The sequence below is a fragment of the Molothrus ater genome, chromosome 10 (assembly GCF_012460135.2).
Source record: "Molothrus ater isolate BHLD 08-10-18 breed brown headed cowbird chromosome 10, BPBGC_Mater_1.1, whole genome shotgun sequence".
In the NCBI taxonomy this organism is placed as follows: domain Eukaryota; kingdom Metazoa; phylum Chordata; class Aves; order Passeriformes; family Icteridae; genus Molothrus; species Molothrus ater.
In genome coordinates, this window is record NC_050487.2 from 20,724,137 (window position 1) to 20,745,116 (window position 20,980).

At 39.7% G+C, this 20,980-nt stretch overlaps 1 protein-coding gene across 2 annotated transcripts in view; it reads right to left on the bottom strand.

Moving 5' to 3' along the window:
- The window catches only part of NLGN1 (neuroligin 1), a 376,858-nt gene extending 360,973 nt beyond the window's left edge, over positions 1 to 15,885 (bottom strand). For both annotated transcript variants that reach the window (XM_036389257.2, XM_036389258.2), the window contains exon 1: positions 15,492 to 15,885. The gene's annotated coding sequence lies outside the window, so the exon portion shown is untranslated. The remainder of the gene's footprint in view (positions 1 to 15,491) is intronic.
- Positions 15,886 to 20,980: the final 5,095 nt, after the last annotated feature.

Sequence of the window (20,980 nt, forward strand, 5' to 3'; positions counted from 1 at the left end):
CAGGCTTTGACACATTTTCCACAGCTGGTAAGGAAAAAAAAAAGCTTTCTTTCATATTTGATCAATGGAATTTTTTATTAATGTTTGAAATACTTAAATTATTAGTGATATGGTCATAGAAATCTTACACAAATCATTATCTCTTGGGAGAACCCTAAAGAAAAATCTTCAAGGAGTAAAGAATATTTATATTTCTCTTTCTAGCAAATTTCAGCTGCTCATACTTTATGGAGGAACTCTGCGCAAATGAAAGCCTTTCCTGCCAAAGTCAAAACCTTCAGCATGTATTTTTTCCCAGCTTCACTTTTAATTTATTGAAAAGGCAAAGTTTGGACTGAAGCTGACTTGCAGTGAAGTCGGTGTGGGTTGAGGAGTTAATGCCATATTTAATGCATCCCTGTAGGTAGATATGTTCTTTGGGACACTAGGTAATATCCTCTCTGGGACTCTCAGCAGTTCTATGTCTCCCTCTATCTTAGTTCTTACACCTAAAAAATGTGAATGTGAGAATATCTGTGCTCTGCTGCAGAGCACTTTCAGATTTTAAGGGGGAAAGGTGGAAGTTAATGTGAGCTTCACTCCTCAAACCATGACAATAAAAATACAAAATCACGTCTGATAGCCTGAAAAAGTACCAAAGTACTGCTAAAATAAGCAAGACAGCTTTTGGCTTTTGTGTGCATTCGTGCAGTGCCATTAGAATCATTGAAGCTGCACAGATAATGTGGAAGGGTTTTATACACAAATTACACGGCCGGGGTTTTTTTCCTTAAAAGCAGTTCTAGTGGAAACAAACAAAATTAAGGAAAATGACAAATTATTTCCCTCATCATGGCAGTATCAAATAGAGATTGATGTCTTTATTCTTTAGGGATTTCTATGACTGCATGAAACTATGAAAACTATATCCAAGGTAACAAAATACAGAAAAATACAAAATAACTTCTACCACTCAATCAAAGCAAATGTAACCTGGAGGGCAAAAACCTGAAAAATCTCTAGACCAGAAATCTCCATCATTTCACTTTTTTTTTTTTTAGGTATTTACTCACAATAAATACTTAATTCCTTAATTTCTTCCAAGTATACAATAAACGCCTCCATTTTTTTACAATGTACCCTGTCCAAACCAGCCTGGCAAACCCTCAGGAGCTGGGGCCATTGGTGGTGGGACCTGGGTGTTATTTTACTGACTGTGACAAAATCCCTGGGCAGTTCTGTTGGGTTTATTTCATGCACACAATATACAAGAGTATCTCTAAGGCAACAGAGAGCTCCTGAGCAGAGACCAAAAGGCTTTATAAAAAGCCAGCTCAAGAAAATGCTTTATTCTGAGGTTTACTGGAAAGAAACTCTACTATCAGAAACATTAACAGCCTGCTGTAGATTCAAGTAGAAGCTTATTTTTATAATTTAGGCTTTACTTTTAAAGTGTTTGGCTTCTGAAGATGTACAGAATAAATTCATTTTAACACAAGACAGGGCCTGAATATATCAATGGTGACCACTGGGAATTGTGTTTATCACTTGCACACATTTCAGATACCTTTTTTTGTGACTGCTGCACCTCGAGAGGGTAAAAACCAAGCCTCAGTCTTGAAATTAAAGGTCCTGTTTAAAGGATTAACTGACTTAATAAAGACAAAATTTGGATAAGAACCAGTGCAAGCAAGCCTACAGATAAATGCATTTCTTGCTGGGTAGGTTTCCTTTTCAAGAGTTATTTATGTGTGATGTGGTAACAACTATTCAAATTCTGAGCAAAATCTTGCCTGTGCAGTTGGGTCTGGCTCTGCAAGGCTGATTATTTCATCCAGTGCTGTTCTCTATATTCCCATAGGCCACTATTTTGCTACTACAGTGATGGGCTAGCTAATGGTAAAATCTTAATTATGGAGTGATAACTTTGAAAACCCTAAATTCTTTCAGAAAAGGAACATAAATCACCAAGAAATTAAATAACTGCTTTCAGATCAAAATACTAAACCTAAAAATGTCTATTAGGAGCCATAGTAAACTGTTTCAGTGTACTTTGAAGTGGAAATTCAGTGAATTTTATGAAATTCTGCAAATGTTGAGTTACACTTGGAATGCATTTCCACTGGGTTATCAGAACTGAGCAGCTACTCTATGAACAGTAATAGGTACAGATAAAGAAAAGCAATAAAATTATTACCACTGTATGGAAATTATGAAAATGTTATATTAAAAGTGCTCATCTGGAAAAAAAAACCCCTGCTGCATACATTTCAGCAGTGTTATAGGTTTTCCTGCAGGCCTGCATATGAGGACTTCACTCAGATCATGAACTTGCTTGTGCTTTTGTTGTTGCTTTCATAAGAGAATAATATTTCCTTTCCTATTCCTGTATCAGCCAACATCTTGAATTGTTTGCAAAAGGAATAAAAACTGCAACACAAGTTTTAACTTTACTCCTGTGCTTTTTTGAGCTCAAGCCTCCCTCCAGTGACAGGTATCGATTTACTGCAGGTCCAGCTGAGGCACTAAAGGAGTTCCAGATCTACCATTAGCCCTGACCCTCCTGCCCTGCAAGGACAGTGGAAAATCCCAACACAATATTGTGTCTTTCTGTTCCCCAGCTTAAAAAAATCCTCCTCTGTAAACGTACGTATATATACAGGGCTGCCTGAGGCTTTCAAGGGAGATGCTTTGCATCATGCTTTCAGAAGGCTCAGAGCTCCCGTATCCCTTGTTGCCTCTCTCTTGATCTCTTGGATAAACTATAGAGCTACATTAAATTTTAGTCACTTACACTTAATCCTGGAACCCAGGAGAAAAACAGCGCCCTATTTTTAGTGGAAACTTATTTGTAGTGGTAAAAACTTGGGTGGTGCTCATAAATTCCTAGAAGAGAAAGCTCAGCTAAAGTGAAGTGTTAACAGCAGCCAAGGCTGCTGCCTATCAAAGTGTTAGAGCATAAAGCAACCCAGTAAAACTTTGTCATCCAATGTACTGGTGGAGCTGCAGGGCAAACAGCCTTCAAAGAACATATTGCACTGCCTGGGAAACCCCAAATCTAATTTAACAATAAAAAACAAATAGAGTTCAACGGAAGTTACTCAAAAATCAATGGAATTGAATCTTATCAGTTAGGAGGTTTTGAGCATATTAGAGAACTCTGGTTGGGGTAGGGTGTTGCCTGCTGTTTTATATTTGATTTTGCTAAAGGGCATGAGACTGTATTTCATTCTTTAACAAGACACCAGTCTTGACTTGGTCTTTGTTCACTAGAGTGCAGAGGCTGCAGACATGGTCTGCTTCCATCGAGGGGACAGGAAGGGGAAAATGTTTACGCTTCCCTGCTCCACACCCACATGCCAGCAAACAAAACACATTCACTAACATCAGCAGAGATTCAATTACAGAATTAATCCTTTCAAGCAGGTGGTTTCTGGTGAATCCAGTGCCAGAAATGGGCTCCGTGTCAGGTAAATCCAACTTCTACTGCCAAGGAGTTAATCAAATAGTTATTATAACTTATTACTGGTTTAATTTGAGGCCTACAAAGCATTGTAAACATTTCTGAGTTTTTCATAAGTAGCACACCAATTATCTATGTCCAGATACCAGGGCAGATAGATAAATAGATTATTTTGCAATTTAACAGGTGAATTATTGCATGTGTGTCTCTGTCTGCACACACTGTTCAGAAATTTATCATCAAGTCTGTTTCTTACATCGTTTGGCATCTTTTCCACCAGCAAAAAATGTCAAGGAACCCTTAAATACATATGTAGACTGTCACATAAACTGCAATAGCTCTTACTAACAGCTTTAAATCATGAAGTAAAAAATAAGGTTGTAATATTAATGTTCACTGGCACTGGTTACACATCATTGTACAAACAAAGGAGCTATCAAAGGGGATCAGGAAACTCTGGCCTTTTAAATGCTTTCACTCAGGGTGGCTAAGTTTCAGAGAAAGTGAACCTCCCTTCCAAGTACAATGCACTAAACCAATTATGCCAAACCCAGCAGGTGATTAGCTTATGCCCTGAAGCATGAGATTTGATTATTCTTATCTTGGTTTGCATACTGAAGCTACAAATATTATTAACGGTCATAAAATCATCTGGCTTTAAAAAAAAAAAAAAATTAAAATCTAGCCTGAAATTTTGATTTGATGTCTTCTTTGTGTGGCAAATTCCAAATGTTCCTTTTGTGTCACTGAATGCCTTAGCTGTCACGCGGTCACCTGTATTCATGGATCTCACAGGACATGAGTACAAAACCTGAGCACTTTGTGAGCACTTTACCCTTGCAGAGAGAGCAGAAGGTGTGAGCTCCACAACCATGCCCTGGGTAAGAAGCCTCCACACAGATGAATAACAGGGCAGGTCATTGTCCCTGAGATCTTTTTAAAAGGAAGCAATGAAAAGGTTTCTTCAAGGAAACACTACAGATAGGGATGCAGAGTTTTTCATGGTTAGGGCATTATTTAATGGGAATATAACACTGCCAGATCTACTGAAAAGTGATCCACAGACCACTGGCACCAATGGGAAATTTTCCATGGATTTCAATGGACTTTGAGCTAATGAGCTCAGATGAGCTAAATCACACTGCCTATTTGGGCTGTAGCTGAAAGAGATGATTCCCAGTCCTTTTTAAATTAGGGTGAACCACCAAGGAACGAATCATAACCTCTCTAAAGATCTTTCCCCAGACAACCCCCAAACCAGGCTCTGTCTCAGTGTGGAGCACTTCCACCAAGGTGTGTCAATTTACAATTACACTGATTGGATTTGAAGTACCATTCTGCTGCCCTGTTATTCCACCATGATTTTTTTCAAAATCCTCCAGATTTTAATACATCACCCTGCACTGGGAAGCATGTTAGTGCAGAGTCATTTTGTCTTAGTAATAAATAATTTCCTCTGAGACACAAACAACAGCTCCTGTTTTTTGAAAGCTTGGCTGGGAGAAGGTTCTTGGATAAATAGCCTCACTTAGAAAACATATTTGTAAAAGCCTTTGAGGAAGTGCCATGTGTATGACAGTTCAAATGGTGCTTTAAGAACACCGTACTTGACCTGACATAAAACTGAAGACTTTTTATTGAAACTTGCAATCCAAATGTCTATTGGGAAACCAGCTAAATCATAATGAATTGTTTATTTGTGTTTGGTTTTTGAAACAAAAGGAAAGCAAAGACTGAATCAATGACCAAAAACATGAAATCAATCACATTAAGAACACACTAAGGAGTGTCTCAGCTGTTTTGGGTTGCTTAGTTCATTTCCAACCAGCATTTAGGATCAGAACTTGCAAACAGAATGAAAGAGTACATTTGAAAGACCCAACAGTAAAACTTGTGACTTTAGGGCTATGATTCTTTTTCATTTTTCTTTTTTTAAAAGACTGTCAAAGAGTACATCTTTCCTTTGTTTCAAAGTAGGAAAACTTTAGCTCTTGAGATTTAGTAAGATTGAAAAGGTAATTAAATTTGCAGCTCCTCCTTTCCTGATCTAAGGCTGCTACATTATCCAGGAGCAAGGCTCAAGTTATATTGACACACAAACAACTTTCCAGGAGACCTTGGAAAGAAAAGGAACCAGTTGGGTGAACTAACTGGTGCCTAAGGTCGGTTTGTTGCTCTGGCCAAGTTTTTCCTTGTGAGTTCATTTAAGGACTTCATTCCCTGGGTTCAAGATGTCGATGTCCAAATACCGAGACCCAAATACCTCTTGTCACCTGCATTCCCTGACCTTGTTTCAGCCAGGAAGGGATCTCACACTGAGCATTATTACAGGACCATAATGCTGCCCTATTCTCGATTTGCAAGTCAAATTAATTGAATTATCTGTTACACTTATTTTCCAATGGTACAATAATCGAGAAATCTCAGGATGCACAAAAGGGGAAATGCGTTGTTGAAACAAACTTTTGTTTAGTATCTTCTCAAAGAAGGAACTCAGAAACTAATTTAATTTGCCATTTGTATTGGCAGCATAATTTCTAAAATAGAACTGGAGAAGAATTTTATTAATTTAATCCAAATGGGAAACTGGGAAGCATGTCCCCTCACTCAGGCCCTAGCAGCTCATAAATTGGGCTTTTCTTATCTCTCTTATCAAGTAAAGAAAGCCAAACCACTCTATGAGTACTGAAATTTCTTAGCTGCTCCAATCCCAGCAACACCTCAGCTAAACTCAACTCCTAATTTGGAATTTGAAATAGCTGTTTGTATATATAATGTTTATATATACATCCTAAAAATTCATGTATGTATGTGTATACATACACCTACTCCCTACATGCATACTCTGTGAGTAGGCACCTGCCTTGGCAGTCTCTTAAGCAGACAGATTGAACACACTTAAATTGCTACAGCTTAATAACTTTGAAGCTCCACATGAATTGATTTTAGTGCTATTATACTGCCTTATCAGCAAATCCCCTGTCAAAGGAAAGGATTTGCATGTGTGTGCGTCTGCCTGTGTGTGCACGCCTGTAAATAAGGGAGTTTTACTACAGGGGTAGTAGAACCTACAAATCTGTCTTCAAGAGTATCATCTTCACTGCACAGAGGTCCTGTTTTAGGGTGGTAAGGATAAGAGAAGGAGCATCTTATGGCCAAGGTTTTGGGCTAGGATTTCAGAGGCTCAGGAAGAGGCTGCTTCCATGACCCTGACAATTCACAGTTAACCAAATGTTCAAGGCATCTTTTGTCTGAAGGGCAGCTTTGCCTTTCCTTCCTCCTTTGTACTTGCACATAGATTACACACACTTTGCACCAGCTCCTGGGAGGTGGTTTGTGGGGAAGGGCACTCTCTGAGGTTTTTTACTCTGGATAAATACATTTTACACAGCCCAGCCCTGCACCTATGAATTTCAGTCGCACACAAATACTTAAATAATTAAACTTTACAAATGAGGACTAGAGTTGTCATATCACATTTCAGCTCTCAGTAGTCTAAGAGAATACACATTAATGCCATATAAAGTAGGGGATTACTAAGAGTGAAAAAAAGGGAGGATGGTAGTTTAGCAAAGGATAATTAGCAGGATCTGTATTCCTACCAGGTATTACACCACACCAGCAAGAATACAAATGGAAGAGTCACATATGTAAACATTGTATTTACATTATTATAGCAAAGAGAGATCCAAAGTTACAGTTGTCATTGACAATCATAATTTTTTTATAGTCTCCTATCCATGAGCCACAGAATAATTTTCTGACAACTATCTGGAAAAAACATGGCTAGATTAGAATTTGAATGTAATACCTTAGGAGTACTCCATTTAAAAAAAAAAAAAAAAGTCAGATTTGGGAGAAAGATCAGCCCACCAAACATAGCTTCAATTTTCAAATGTTATTTTTCATGTGTGGGCAGTGTTAACAAGTCACCTTTTTTTCTTTTTATCGATTCTTTCCTTTGAGCTTGACATGGCCAAGAGCTGGGCAAGCGGCTCCCTCTGGTGCTGAACCAACGAGGCTCTCCAGGTTTTACAGACCTTGCTGTCTGCATTCCAGTTTGGAACCTGATTGTTCAGATTCAGAATTAAGACTGCCTTTGATAGTCTGCAAAATTATTTATTTTCATACCTAGCTTTAGTGAAATTGTCTTCAGAGAAACAGCTCTGAAAGCTCCACACCACTCACTATGGTATCATCATGTGACACATCTAAACCCAACACAACCCACTGCTTTAACAACCAGTCTGAATATTTGAAATATCAAATATTTTCTGAATTAAAGTGAAACAGCTCAAGTATATTATCAGCCAAATGTCAAGTAGCTTGCTGCACTAACACCAAGCACAACTTTTTGTGCTTGGAATTACGCATCTTGGTGTTTAGGTATTTTTTAGCTCTACTAGAATTTTCACTCAGTGAAACTAAACCACTGCAGTACTGCAGTTACTATTTCTCTGAATTTCTGACCCTACATAAAATATGGAGAAGAGGTGCAATAGTTGGCATCCCAGATGTTATCATTGTTCTATGGTGCTTGAAGTTGTGTCACAATTTTAATTACATTTTTCTTATTATTCAGAGCTATTTTTAAAATGTGAAAAAAATTACACATATAAATTTCTGGCTAGGAAGTTACAATTCTCAGGAAAAATGTTTATATCCAAGGAGAAAATGAAAATTTAAGTACTTTTTAACAAAGTATTAAAAAACCTTACTGGATTCTAACTCATCACAAATGCTGATTGTTTTCACAAACAAAGTCTAGGTTTAGAAAAAAATTATTTTGTTTAACAAACAGTCATTTTATGAATGGCCAGACCCACATACATAGGGGTACCTTGTTATTTTGGAAGAAACATGCTTGAAAAGAATTAAACAGTGCTGCTTCACAAGAGCTGAACAGCATCCATCAGGGTCCAACACAATTTCCCCACGTCAAACTCTCCTCATTTTCAAAGATCATTTCAAAGGGCAGGCTCTCAAGAGGGGATCATTCTTTGCTCTGCAGGTGTCTGAACCACGAAGAGATGCCAAATGAAGACAGACCTGTGGCTCCCCCATTAATAGGAGGTTTAATATTTTCTTGCTTCATCTGCCAGAGCCTTTATACAAATTCTCCCACCTTTTGAGCTATGCAGTGTTATACATAATGATTTGAGGAGGCAGCACTGTATTTTTTCCATCTGCAGTGAGCTTTCCAAGCATTCATTAATCCTCACAGCATCTCAGGGTAGCAGTTCAATTTATGGATGGGAAAACAAAATAGATTGAGTGCTGGAATTCATTTTAATGTAAGTGCCAAGCAAAGGAATGAGAGTGAAAGTGCTCCCAGTGTTTCTTCCTTGTGGACATGCAGCAGCTGAAGCCTTGGACATGGGGCTGCTGCAGAAATCTGGCACAGCATCATTGCTGCATCTCAGCCCCAGCAAGTGGGTAGAAAATGGAAAGCAAAGCCTCTGCATCTCTTGGTGAAATGGGTATGGTAAAGGGGGGGAAAATAAAAATAGGAAAAAAAAAAAGACCAAAAAAAAGAGACAAGAATGATGGTGATGTAAAATGTTGCTAAACAATCAAAAAGGAAAGCTGTGGCACCCTTCAAAGTCTTCATTAAGGTTCCAAATGCTAGAAAATTTATGTTTGGATAGTGATCTTGCTCCTCATTATTCTTGTGAACTTACTAAAATATAGAAAGTTATGTGTCAAGTTTGGCCTCAGCAACAAGCTTCAAAAACATCAAGAGTTGCAAGAGTGCAAAATGATGGATGTGAACAAAGAGCAATGAAGTCAGCAGGGTTTGCATACTCAAAAAATTGTTCTGCTCTTAAATATTAGTTGCAGCATATGTTCCAAAACAATAGAAAATCTCTTTTTCTTTAATAGCCTCTTTAAAGTAATGTTTGTGGTTCAGTACTGGTCAATCTGTGCTAAGGCTTTCACTTGCCAAGTGGTATTTGTCTCTCCATAGGCTAAAATGTGCCAAACATAGGCAAAAAGTCAATCTCCGTTTTTATATTTGGATTTTTTTGAGAACAAGCAAATTAAATAGCAGGGAAAAGTAGTGTTAACCATGCATTTCCCATTAATTCATTAAAGACAGAAAAATTGACAAAGCCATTGTGTGATTAAATTAAATGCTATTTCTTCACACACTCTTACTGAACCTTTTGTTGTACCTATTAACTCCAATAACAGTGCTGCAATCTCTATGTATTCACACTGGAATTTGAATCCGACCACACATCATTTCTGTTGTATTTTTGCATTACCATAAAGCATTGTGCAAGTATATATCTACATATATAATTACTTCTGCTTTAACTGAGCGTACCAAAGATGAGAAAAACTCTCAAATATTTGAGGATTTTCTTTTCAGAAGTTTCTCCAGATGTTTATTTCCCTGAGCACACTGTATTTATCTTTCTGACCACTGTACTTTCACACAATTTTCCAGTTCTCCCACAATTTATGGCATTTTCCCATGTTGTGAACACCCAGACTCAGTGAAACTGTGGTAAATCATGTGATAAGAACTCAGAGTGAAGCCTAAATTCCTTGGAACACAAGAAGTATTTCTATTTTTATCACCTCCTTGTGCATTGTCTTGCCCAAGAAGGTGATGATTTTGATTTTGACAGAACTTCCTGGTTGGGCAAGGAATGGAAACAATAATTAATAAAACCCCAGAACTCTATAACTCATCTATAACTTAGTAACATCTAATTTTCATTTTACTGCAACATAAACGGCTGCCTGGCTATTTCTTTCAGTAAAACTTCATCTGTTTTTAATTTTCTAATGAATATGTTCAATCAGTACCAGTCCAAATTTTTCTGAGTACAGGAGCTTGGTTTTTTTTAATAAATTCAAATATGTCTCAGCCAGAGGTGATGTTTTACCAAAAATAACAGAAAAGCCAATTCTGAATAGTTGTTGAGTAAAATAAAAGGCAAGAGTCAAAAATAAATACCTGTAAGTATATTCCTATTTCCTTAAGATAAACTTCCACCATAGTGAGTGCTGGAAAGTAACTCTACAAAACATTAACAAAACTTCTACATCAAATTCATATTTCAAAATTCAGAAAACCCCTGCGCTGTTAAATGGCAACTGGGATGGAAAGTCTCCCATCCACTTCAGAGGAACAATTCACTCTCCCTCTTTTCCTTCCTGTGAATAATAAAGTTCCTCTTGATAGGAAATGGTTCAAATCCTAAATAAATAAATAAGCACATCTGGTATTTATTTATCCCAGTCCTTGGAAATGTTATGCTAATTGCAGTTCTGTTACTAAGGCTCTGGAAAACATAGTTGGGTTTATATTATTTTACTGGAATCCACAGATAGAAACGCTTTCTTTCCCAGTGTTTCTCTCCTCTGTATAGTATATGAAGTTAGTTAATAGCTGGTTAACAATATAGCTAACCAGTTCCTACTATTATGCTCAATTAGTAGCAATTTATCATTACAAAAATTCAATATATCATCTTTTCTGGCACATCTTCTTTCTAGCTTCATTCTCACTATTTTCAGTCCCCTCATCTTTCCCATCCTCTTCTCCCTACTGCAGAGGTGACTTGACCAGCCCCTTCCTCCACAGAGAAAATACATCTGAAAACTTCCCTCCAACCACAGTCAAGGTTCATGTTGATAAAGCTACAGTTCACGTTGATAAAACTACAAAATTTCATTTTGGAAATATACTTGAGGTAGACACATGCTTAAAAATCTAGAAAGTCTTCAAATAATTTCATTCTTCTTTCTGACTTTGTGAAAGGTTCTGCAGCCCACAGGACTCTTGCACAGGTATTGCTGTTTCCCAGAAAGTTGCAGAAATCAACCTCACATCTAGTATCAAAACAACCTGGTCTTTTCCACAACTAAAATTGGTCTCTTGTGAAGTTTTAATCCTATTTATGCAAAGCCATAGCCTTAACTGGATATACAGCAGATTTCTGGCAATTACTCCTCTTCCCCACATGGACCTCCCCAGACAGATGTTGAACTTGAAGCTTGGTCCACCAAAACATGGAGCCCAGGAGAAATCTCTCCAGCTGTCAGCAATAGCAAACTCTTATGCTGTTCACTGAGAAGTTTTGATATCAGTGAAACAGTTTTACAACTTTTTACATGATAAAATGCACGTCCTATGCAAGCTTGAAGTTTTATTCTGGTTTTCTAACTCAGCAAGATGTACACAACCAGGCTTTGTGTGCACTTCTACACATTTCTTAATCAGCTCTTGATGCACTCCAAACTCTCAGAGAAGCATGCAAATTTGCTGACAGGTAAGTGACAGAACAGCTACGAGGAGCTCTGCAAGACCCTGAATGCTTCAGTCAACTTCTCTTAAAAGAAAAATAAATAAAAGAGCAACTGCAGCACATTACTGGGCACAAGAAAAAGCCCTCATCAGTGTTTTAACTAGGGAAGGGTTTGACTCTAGCAGATACAAATCTCTGGGAAATCAGTTTTCGTCAGTTCTGGAGTTTCTAAACCAAGACAAACACCACATGGAATGGTCACAACTTTACAAAGCTCGTCCTGCTGACTCTGATGGGATTGCAGAAGTAACAGAGTCCAGCTACATATCCCAGCTGGGTGCTCTGGACCTCCTGCCCGTCACAGCGTGGATCACACAGCCAGCAGGGTACCCAGACTGAAGGGGTCTGACTGGGCAGGTGCCCCACAGTGTCCCACTGCTCCACAGAGTGGAGGAGTCATCACCTGGAGGTCTGTGGCTGAGGCCAGGCTGGTGGCCAGCATCTCCACAACCACTAAATGAGCATTTGATATCCCATACCACTCATGGAACTCTGAAAACCACTGCCAAAAGTAGGTAAATGTCATACACACTTCTGATTCTTTCAGCAAAGCTTATTTCTGCCAGGCATCAAACATTTTATTTCTTTACTCATTCATTCTTCTTCCTCAAAAACATTTGCAACTTTTGTAGAAGTTTCATACCTGTCTTCTGGCTACAGCCTGGAAGAGACCAACAAAGGCCCCAGGTCCACTACTTACACTGACTACTGAACCACTGCACAATCCCAGATTACTCCCATTTCAGGTGCTTTCCATCAGAAATAATTAGGATGTGGATAGCTCCTCACTGCTGAAAAGCACCAGGAGATTTCAAGTAAAAATTGAAGTGGGATCAAACTGTGCCATTAGTAAATGCATGGACTTTCTTCTTTGAAAGACTCTTATCTCTGATTTCCCATTGCAAAATTAGAGACTGTCATCCTATGGATTAAAGTACAAGAGTTCTATAAATGCTGTTTATCACCTGAAAAAAAAATACCCCAAGGCTAATTTAACAGCAAGAACTAAGTAGGAAGTGTATGGCATCTCTTCCAGATATTATAGTTGTAGATTTGATTTGCCATACACCTTGATCAGCACGAGGATCCAACAGTCACGAGCCACTGCTGACCCATGAACCCAAGCATTTGCCTGCAACCCACTGCTGCTTAAGGAATTATCATTATTACAGTATATGGGGACAAGCACGTTCAAATAGAAAAGCAAACAGGAAAATAAACAAAGAACTTATTCAAGCAATGACCTGTCAGTTCAAGAGCTAGATTATGCTCAAATGCACACACAATACAAACGATAATAAACAGTAACGAGGGATGCAGACAACCCATGTAGTGAGTCACCAATTCAATTCTCTAAATGTTCCTGATGCTCGGAGGAAAGACATTTTATAAGCTCAAATGCAAGTCTGTTCTCATTGAGTGGCTGTTCCTTGGCAAAGAGGGAATGACAGGAGCTCTACCAATGACACCACAGGAAACACTCCTTGACCTTTTCCAGCTTATGGAGATAAACATCAAACTTCCTAACCCTGGCAAATTAACTTTAAATAAGAAACACTGCCATCAAAGTTACCATCTAAATTGCCTGATTGCACAGACAGAAATTCTTATTGAAAGCATCTTTATGTATAGATTCATGAAGGCTATGAAAATTTTTGCTTGAATAAGGAGAGTAGGATTGAACTCAGCATCTCTGAACTATTTCATGGTAATAAAACTCTCCATTCAGAGGAGCTCAGAGAAAGCACTAAAATCTACATACATTTCATGAAATAACTTCTCAGATTTGGTTCCATTAACTTCACTCAAATGCCTACTCAGCAGCCACAAGAAGTTCAATCTTACCAGACTGAACAAAATAAAACCATGGCAACAATTTCTGGCAGACTCAGCATATCTATATAATGGTATTATGCCCAGCAACTATTGACACAAAGGTGTGGTGAACTAAACCAGCACCTGTTCAACCTCTGATTAATGTTTTTGCACAGTGAAGGATTTATGGGCAGCTTTAAGTAAGTGGGTCTCTGACTGAACACACAGTGAGCTACGTAGGCGATACACGTAATTACAGATGGGTTTGCATCACCAGCTGCAGACCATGCTAAAGACAGTGGAAAAAGAACTCTGGTAAATACAAACTCTGTGGCTTTAAAATTCTGTTAAAACAGCCAAACTTGAGTCCTTTTCTCATAGCACATTTTGCTTCATAAGGAGATTACCCTTGTTTTATTCCAGCCCTTTCAGTACAGCTTGGCTGTAAATAACAGCTGAAAAAATATGTGTTCATGAAAGCAGAAGAAGGTGGAAATAAAGCAACAGAAAAGGGTAATATGAAAGAGGAGCTTTCCTCACAGCACTGCAGGAACACTGCTCTACTCTGCTGAAGGATTGAAATCCACAGCTCCTTCTTTTTAAGAGGGTTTAAAATGCTGATGATAATCAGAATAAAAACTAAAAAAAAAAAAAAAGGAAAAAAAAAAAGAGAGAATCAACAACTTCATTTGCTTGTCTTTTAATCAAAACATGTAATCAGAAGGCCTAAGTGATGATTACCTCCTGCTTTCAGCCTGACTGGAGCAGGCTGTTCATGGGTTTCACTCTTGGCAGTGCCAGGGAAGGCACACAGGTAGGCTCACACACTACAATCACTTCCCATCGCCTGATCTGATTCCAGAGGAGAGGACAGCAGCCACCACAGCTCAGGCACCCCGTGGGACTTCGGTAGACATGGGACCCACGGCAAGAGAGCCACTTTTTAGTCATGGCACCTTTATTAGCACAAACACGCTCACAACTATTGATGCAATAATAATTATCGGGACGAGGAGATACCCAGCAAAAGAGTAAAAATTGCCTTTGCTGCAACACAATTCATTTAGATGATTTATGGAGTTCTTCATTGTTAGCGTCACAAGAGCTTTTTCAAAACAAGAGAAATCATTAAATCCCATAAAACACGGGCTATCGCCGCCGTTAGCTGGTAATTGATACCCTTGCTCGTGCCATTTATATCCCTAAATGGAGCTGATAAAACAAAAATTAGCAAAGCGTGCTGACAGAGAGCAGCCTGCAGCATCCCGGAGGGAAGCAGGGGATCCGTCCCTCCTTCCCAGCAGGAATTTCTCCCCCCTTGCATCCCAGGACCCCGGGGAGCCCCGATACGGGCAGAAATCAGGCTCAGAAATCACTCTGCTGGTGAGGGGGAGGCAGCAGGGAGGAGAGTTCATTTGCTTTTAGAGGGAGAACCTGATTATTATAAACCACCACCCCCCAGCCCGCCCCAGTTTTCCCTCAGGGAATTTTAACTACTTCTCTCTCCTTTTTAAAGGCAAAGCTTAAAAAAAAAAAAAAAAAGAAAAGCTTTTGTGTTGCAATTTTCTACGGCTTTGGTGGGTTCTTTTTCATGAATCCTGCCGGGTAGAGAAAGTGCAAGGTAAGAAATAATTTTTATCAGAGGATTGGTGGTTTTAAGCAGTTACAGAATAACAGCCAAAACATGTGCACAGTCAAGAAACTCCCAAATCCTGAGCAGCCAGGGAGAAGGAATGTATGCTTTAGTGATGGAAATCACGCAGACGTATTAGAAATGACTCGGAAGGACGGGAGAACAGCATTGAAAATGCAAATAAATCAGCTCAGATTCTACAGAAGAAAAAAAAAAAAGAAAAGCTGCTGATAACCCTGAGCAAATGCTGCCTCAAAGACAGAAATAGCTCCCTTACCTTATTCCTAATCCTTGTTTGCACCTGCTCTGCAATCATAAATACTTCGAGGTGCTTAACATGGAGCTAAATTCATGGCTGAATTTAAGAATTTCTTCGTACACCTCATTTACAGATTAAAAGGAATTTTTTTAGGATCGTCCTCCTCAGCATCCATTAGCTTCCCAAAGAATTCCCATTTTCTTGTAAAAAATTTAAAAAAAAAAAAAGGCAAAAAAAATACAGTACGTCTATATACAACCGGGCACTGTAACAGATCCAAAAAGCCGGGAGCGGGGGGAATCTGAGAGGTGTCACTACAAACTTGGCAAGCAAAACGTATCCTCAGCAGGAAGGAGAGAGAGAGAAGCGAAAAAAACCCTGCAAATCAAAATTCCCAGGGAGATTTGGAAGGGGAAAAAAAAAAAAAAAACCCAACCAAAAACAAAACCCAAAAGGCAGGGAGGAAAGACGCGTGATGACAGCACAAATAGGATGGCGGGATGTCTCCCATCCATCCATCCATCCATCCATCCATCCATCCGTCTATCCATCCATCCGCCGCTGCGGTGGAGCCGCGCTCCGCTCCCCGCGGCACCTGCGCGCTCACACCGCGCCCGTGCGCGCCCCCGCGGGGGATGCGCGGCCCCGCCGGGGGTGGGGGGGGACGCGCAAAGTTGGCCCCGCTCCGGCCGCGGTGGAGAGCGGGGCTGGCGCTGCCCCCGCGCAGCGGGATGCGCTCGGTGCCGCACGCTCCGCTGCTGCTCCCGCCGCTCCTCCCTCCCCATCTCCCTCCCTGGTTAGCAAAGGTCAGACAGACGCTGCTGCTTTCACCCGAGGGCAAACACTGCCCTGGATGCTGTTCCCAGCGCGGATACCGGCCCTGGCTCGCTGCTGTGCTTCCCATGCCCGCAGCCCCAGCTGGCAGGGCACCCAACAGGCCAGGGATGCAGGCACATCCCCTCCTAGCTCTCACTTCCCCCTCTCTCCTTTTTCTCCCCTGACCTGGTACAGATTTCATCTGAGACTTTCCAAGACCTTTAATTATTCTATTAATGTGTGCCCATAAATCTTCCAGAGCAGCATTTCATTAGGCAAACAGCAATATACGGAGTCCAGGGATGTAAACACAGGCACCAGGGGCTAGAGAGGGAGCAGGTTACACACTGAAGGCAGAGCAAAAGCTAAATCAGAATTGGTCAGTCTTGTTTACCAGGGCTTTCCTAGAGAGGTTATTCTATGATTTTTTTTAAATTTAAAAACAAGTTCCCTGGGAACCACTTGCGTCAGTAGATCACCAGGTTACTAGAGCAAGCCCCAGTTTACAGCACCATAACCAGTCTCTCCTGTGAGCCCTTTACAAGCTTGCGCTCAGAATAGAGAGGGAAAACAAAATAAAAAGTTCACAATCTTCTTAACTAGTAGTGGTTTGTAGCCATATCATTTGCATATTTCAGCAAATGAAAAGCAGGTGTTTGGGGTTTTTTCTCCTTGGCAAATTTGGAATCACGAAATGGCATCCTGAGTGATGGAGACAAAATATGGGTCCATCCAGCTAGGGCAGGAAACAAACCTCCTGGCTCACTTGGGGGATCACACATGCACTGTACAGGTAGTGGCATTTATAACTTGTTTTATCCCTCACAAGGTGAATAGAAGAGGTTATCAGGGATGTGCAAGCAGATGGGTGTGGAAAAACTTCAGGGGGAAGTATGAGATTCAAACCAGGTCTTAAGTATGGGTGCACAGGAGGCAGAGACAAGGAGAGGGGAAGGCAAGAGATGCAGTGAGGTCTTCCTAGGCAAAGTGGAAGGGTGGGAAGAAACAGATGTAAAAGGTAAACTCTTTACAGCTTCCTCAACTGGGAAATATGAATAGTCCTCGTGAAGGACTATTTACACACTATTTTCCAGTGAGGAAATCAAAATCACTTCCCAGCAATTGTGTATTGTTGAATTTTGATGGCTGAAGGTGAAGAGCATTAAACTCTCAAACACATTTTCTCCAACAAAAGAAGAAAAAAAACCTCTAAAAATTAAGGATTAATTTAAGGCTGAGTCCAGGAAACATTCTTCCCAATTCTTGTATGAGACACACATGTTTACAGTAAAATCCAAATACCACACCTGAGAAATCAGTGCAAATGGAAGAACAATTTTATTCCTTAATTGCCGTGTTGGATGCAGAGCCATCTGGAAATCCTGTAGAGATTCCAAAGACAGCACCTGTTTGTCAAACATGATGCAGTTCTGAAGTCCTCAGGTAGTGTGACTAACAGGGTTCCAAACCAGAATGCTTTCCCCAAAGTCCAGTGCATGAAAATATTTGATTTGTTTCTGTTTTCAAACTAAACAAGACCTTTATTTATCCTCTGGAGCAATGTTTGTGACTTTGGAATATGCAATCTCATCTTTAGCTGCTGCTGAAGGGCTACAACAGCAAGGGCAGATGCTCCCATCTGCAGCATGGCACTGGGTGGAGCAGAACAAGCCCCAAAAATGGGCTGGCAGATGCAGCACCTCTACTACACCTCTGAGGGCGTCTGGGAATGGCAGCCCCCTCCCCACATGGGCACCACAAACAGAGGTGGGCACAATTTTCCACACACTCAGATGGAGCCATGCATGTTGTGAGCAGAGAGGACCTCCAGAGAGAAAGGACAGAGCTGGGAGCAGCTGTTCCTACAGCACAGTACCTTCTGCAGCAGGGGATTTTGAGCTGGGAATCTGTACAGTTGTTTTAGCTCAGGAAAATCAGCCATCAGCCCTTCAGAGCCAGCACTGGCAGCAGGAGAGGCCCTGCACTGGGGCAGACAGAAGGGACAGGAAGGCAGCTGTAGGGGAGAGCTCTGTGTGTCAGGAAGGTGAGTCAGACACGTTTCTGAAGTGATTGTTAATTTGGCATTCGCATCTCGAGAAGCAGATTTAACCTCCTGGCCAATAAATTATCCACATAATCCCCACCACTGCAATGCCTGAATTCCTTAAGAGCTTTAAGCTGGGCATTCAGATGATCAAGTTCACAAAGTCCCTGTGTAAGGCTGTGGGATCCAGGCTCACTCAGGTTCTGCAAGGTATGGAAACTGAAATTTAACACGGCCTCACATATCAGTTCTACCTTTCAGAATGAGGGTGATTTGTCAGGATTAGCCTCAGGGGTATTTCTAATACCTTCCCTTTACTTGCAGTGATTAAACAGGATTGAAAACATATTCCAGTCTCTTCTAACTCCTACATCTTTTGCTGGGGATTTATATGGAAGATGCTGTAAGGCAGCAAGTACCTAATACATCTTCCAAGGACAACATAAAGTCACTTTATTAATACAAGTTTACCCTTCCCCAGCTTGTAATAGTAGTTCTTTGTTACCACGTGGGTCTTGCTACATTAACACTCAACCAGAATCACCCCACCAAAATGTATCAAGAATAATGGAAAATAGTTCTATGGTTTACTGACCAAAAGTAAAAAGAGAAGACTTCCACACTTAATGTAATCATCTCTGCTTCTGTGAGACAGAGGAAATGAAGGTGCCCTAAACATGACAAACAGAAAATGATATGTACAAAAATAGGGGAATAGAACTGCATAATAAAGCTGTCTTTTGTGACTGTCCAAGGGAGACTGAAAAGGCTGAAAATGAATTGCAGAAAGGATGACACTGAAAAGAAATTGTCAGCTTGCTTAGCTCCAAAATTCACATCCTCATCCACAACCTTTAGAAAGAAAGCAAAGTGCAGATGCCTGGGAGTTTGGAGACAGAGAATAAGACCTTTATGTTTTCTTTTTGGATTAATTACTTAGTCACTACATGATTGTAGCTTCAAGTTTCATAACAGCAGGAGTTACATTAATAAGAGGTACATAAGTATGCAATTTAAATATCAGTAAGTTATTGGCAAATATATTCAAAGGAGTGCAATTTCATACTTTGGACTCTGTGAAAATGGTTTGATTTTCAAGGGTTCTGGGCAGCTGAAGACCACCTGACAGTAAATTGTGGAAAAGGGAGGGACAACTTAGCTCAGAAACAATGCCCAGCAGTTTCTTGAAGTGCTTAAACTTCAGTTTTCATTTTCCTTTTTTTTTCTTTTTGACTATAAACATTTATTTCACCTTCTTTGAATAATCCATACTAATCTCTAAAACAAATCTTATAATGATTCCAGTAGAAGCAGGTGTCATTCCAAAGATATTCCATGTTTTTTCCCTTGATTGGAATCAAAGATGCATCTAAAGTAATTGAATGGATGAAATACTGAGGTGTTAAAATTTCAAGAAATATATTACTAGGGCAGAAAAATAAAAATTTTGTTTGAATTATTATAATCGATTCTGAGATTATTTTTAATATCAAAGTTTTTTTCAAGAGTTGAATCAACCTCTTGAGCAACCTTACTGGGAACTTCAAATAGCCATTGAAATACTGTTCTATCAGTATAATGGAATACATTGGACATATTATAAAAAGATATTTCTGTATTTAGTGGCCACTGTTTTAACAGTGTGAGAACATTTTCTTCCTTCTGTAGGTGTGAAGGGGCCTTTACTGAATAGTAGAAAAATAATAAATGGAAGCATTAAAATAAAGAAATTGCAAATATTCTACTGCTGAGATCCTGGGGCTTTCTGAGTGAATTTGTCTTTTTTTCCTTGATTCACAGATCTAGCATTTGCTCTTATTTCCCAGATAAGCATTAGGGTTCAAAGTGGACACATTCACAGATGAAATATAACTCTTTAGACTTGTGCAACCCATAATCATATTCAACAATAATATTGTCCTTAGGTCAATTGTGTCACAAAGTTAAATTTCCATCTGAAATTTTAGGTACAGTAAGGGGGAAAAAGGAAAAGGCATCTTGTGGGCCTGATTTGCCTCCTATGTAATCAAGACTCTGCAGTCTCCCACTACAGGTTTCAGGCATTGAAGCCAGATCTCCAGAAACAAACCTCACAGGTTAATATTTTGCCAGCAAGGCAAATAGACATTTCAGGGGATTTTTAAAAGCTGATAATTTTGACCCAGTTTCCATCACAACTGCAGGCACCTCTGTACCCAGACACCGTTTCCTGAATAGCCCCAGTCAGCACTAATCATTAACAATCAAAATAAGACCAAAACAATATTTTTACTGCTATATTTTAATACATTTAAATTTGGTGGAACAGTTAAATATGTTCTCATCTGACAAATCTCTACGAGCACAGCTTGACACCACGAGTGTTCAAGCAGGGGGCGTGAGCCTGTGAGGTGTTGGTGATTTCCCCATCTGGTTCCCACAAAGGACTCAAGTTTGTTAATAAACAAACTTAAATCAAGGCCAAATTTGATCTCACTCAAAATAAACCCTCTTTTGCATCATGATTTTTAAATCACATATCTTAAAACTCAAACTGGCCTGTAGCTAAGCTTTGTCCCCCTCTTCATTAATGATGGAAGAGTTCAGCTGCCCAGCAGTGACTATAACATGGAATAAAGGTATTCCAAAACCATACGAAATCTTGTGG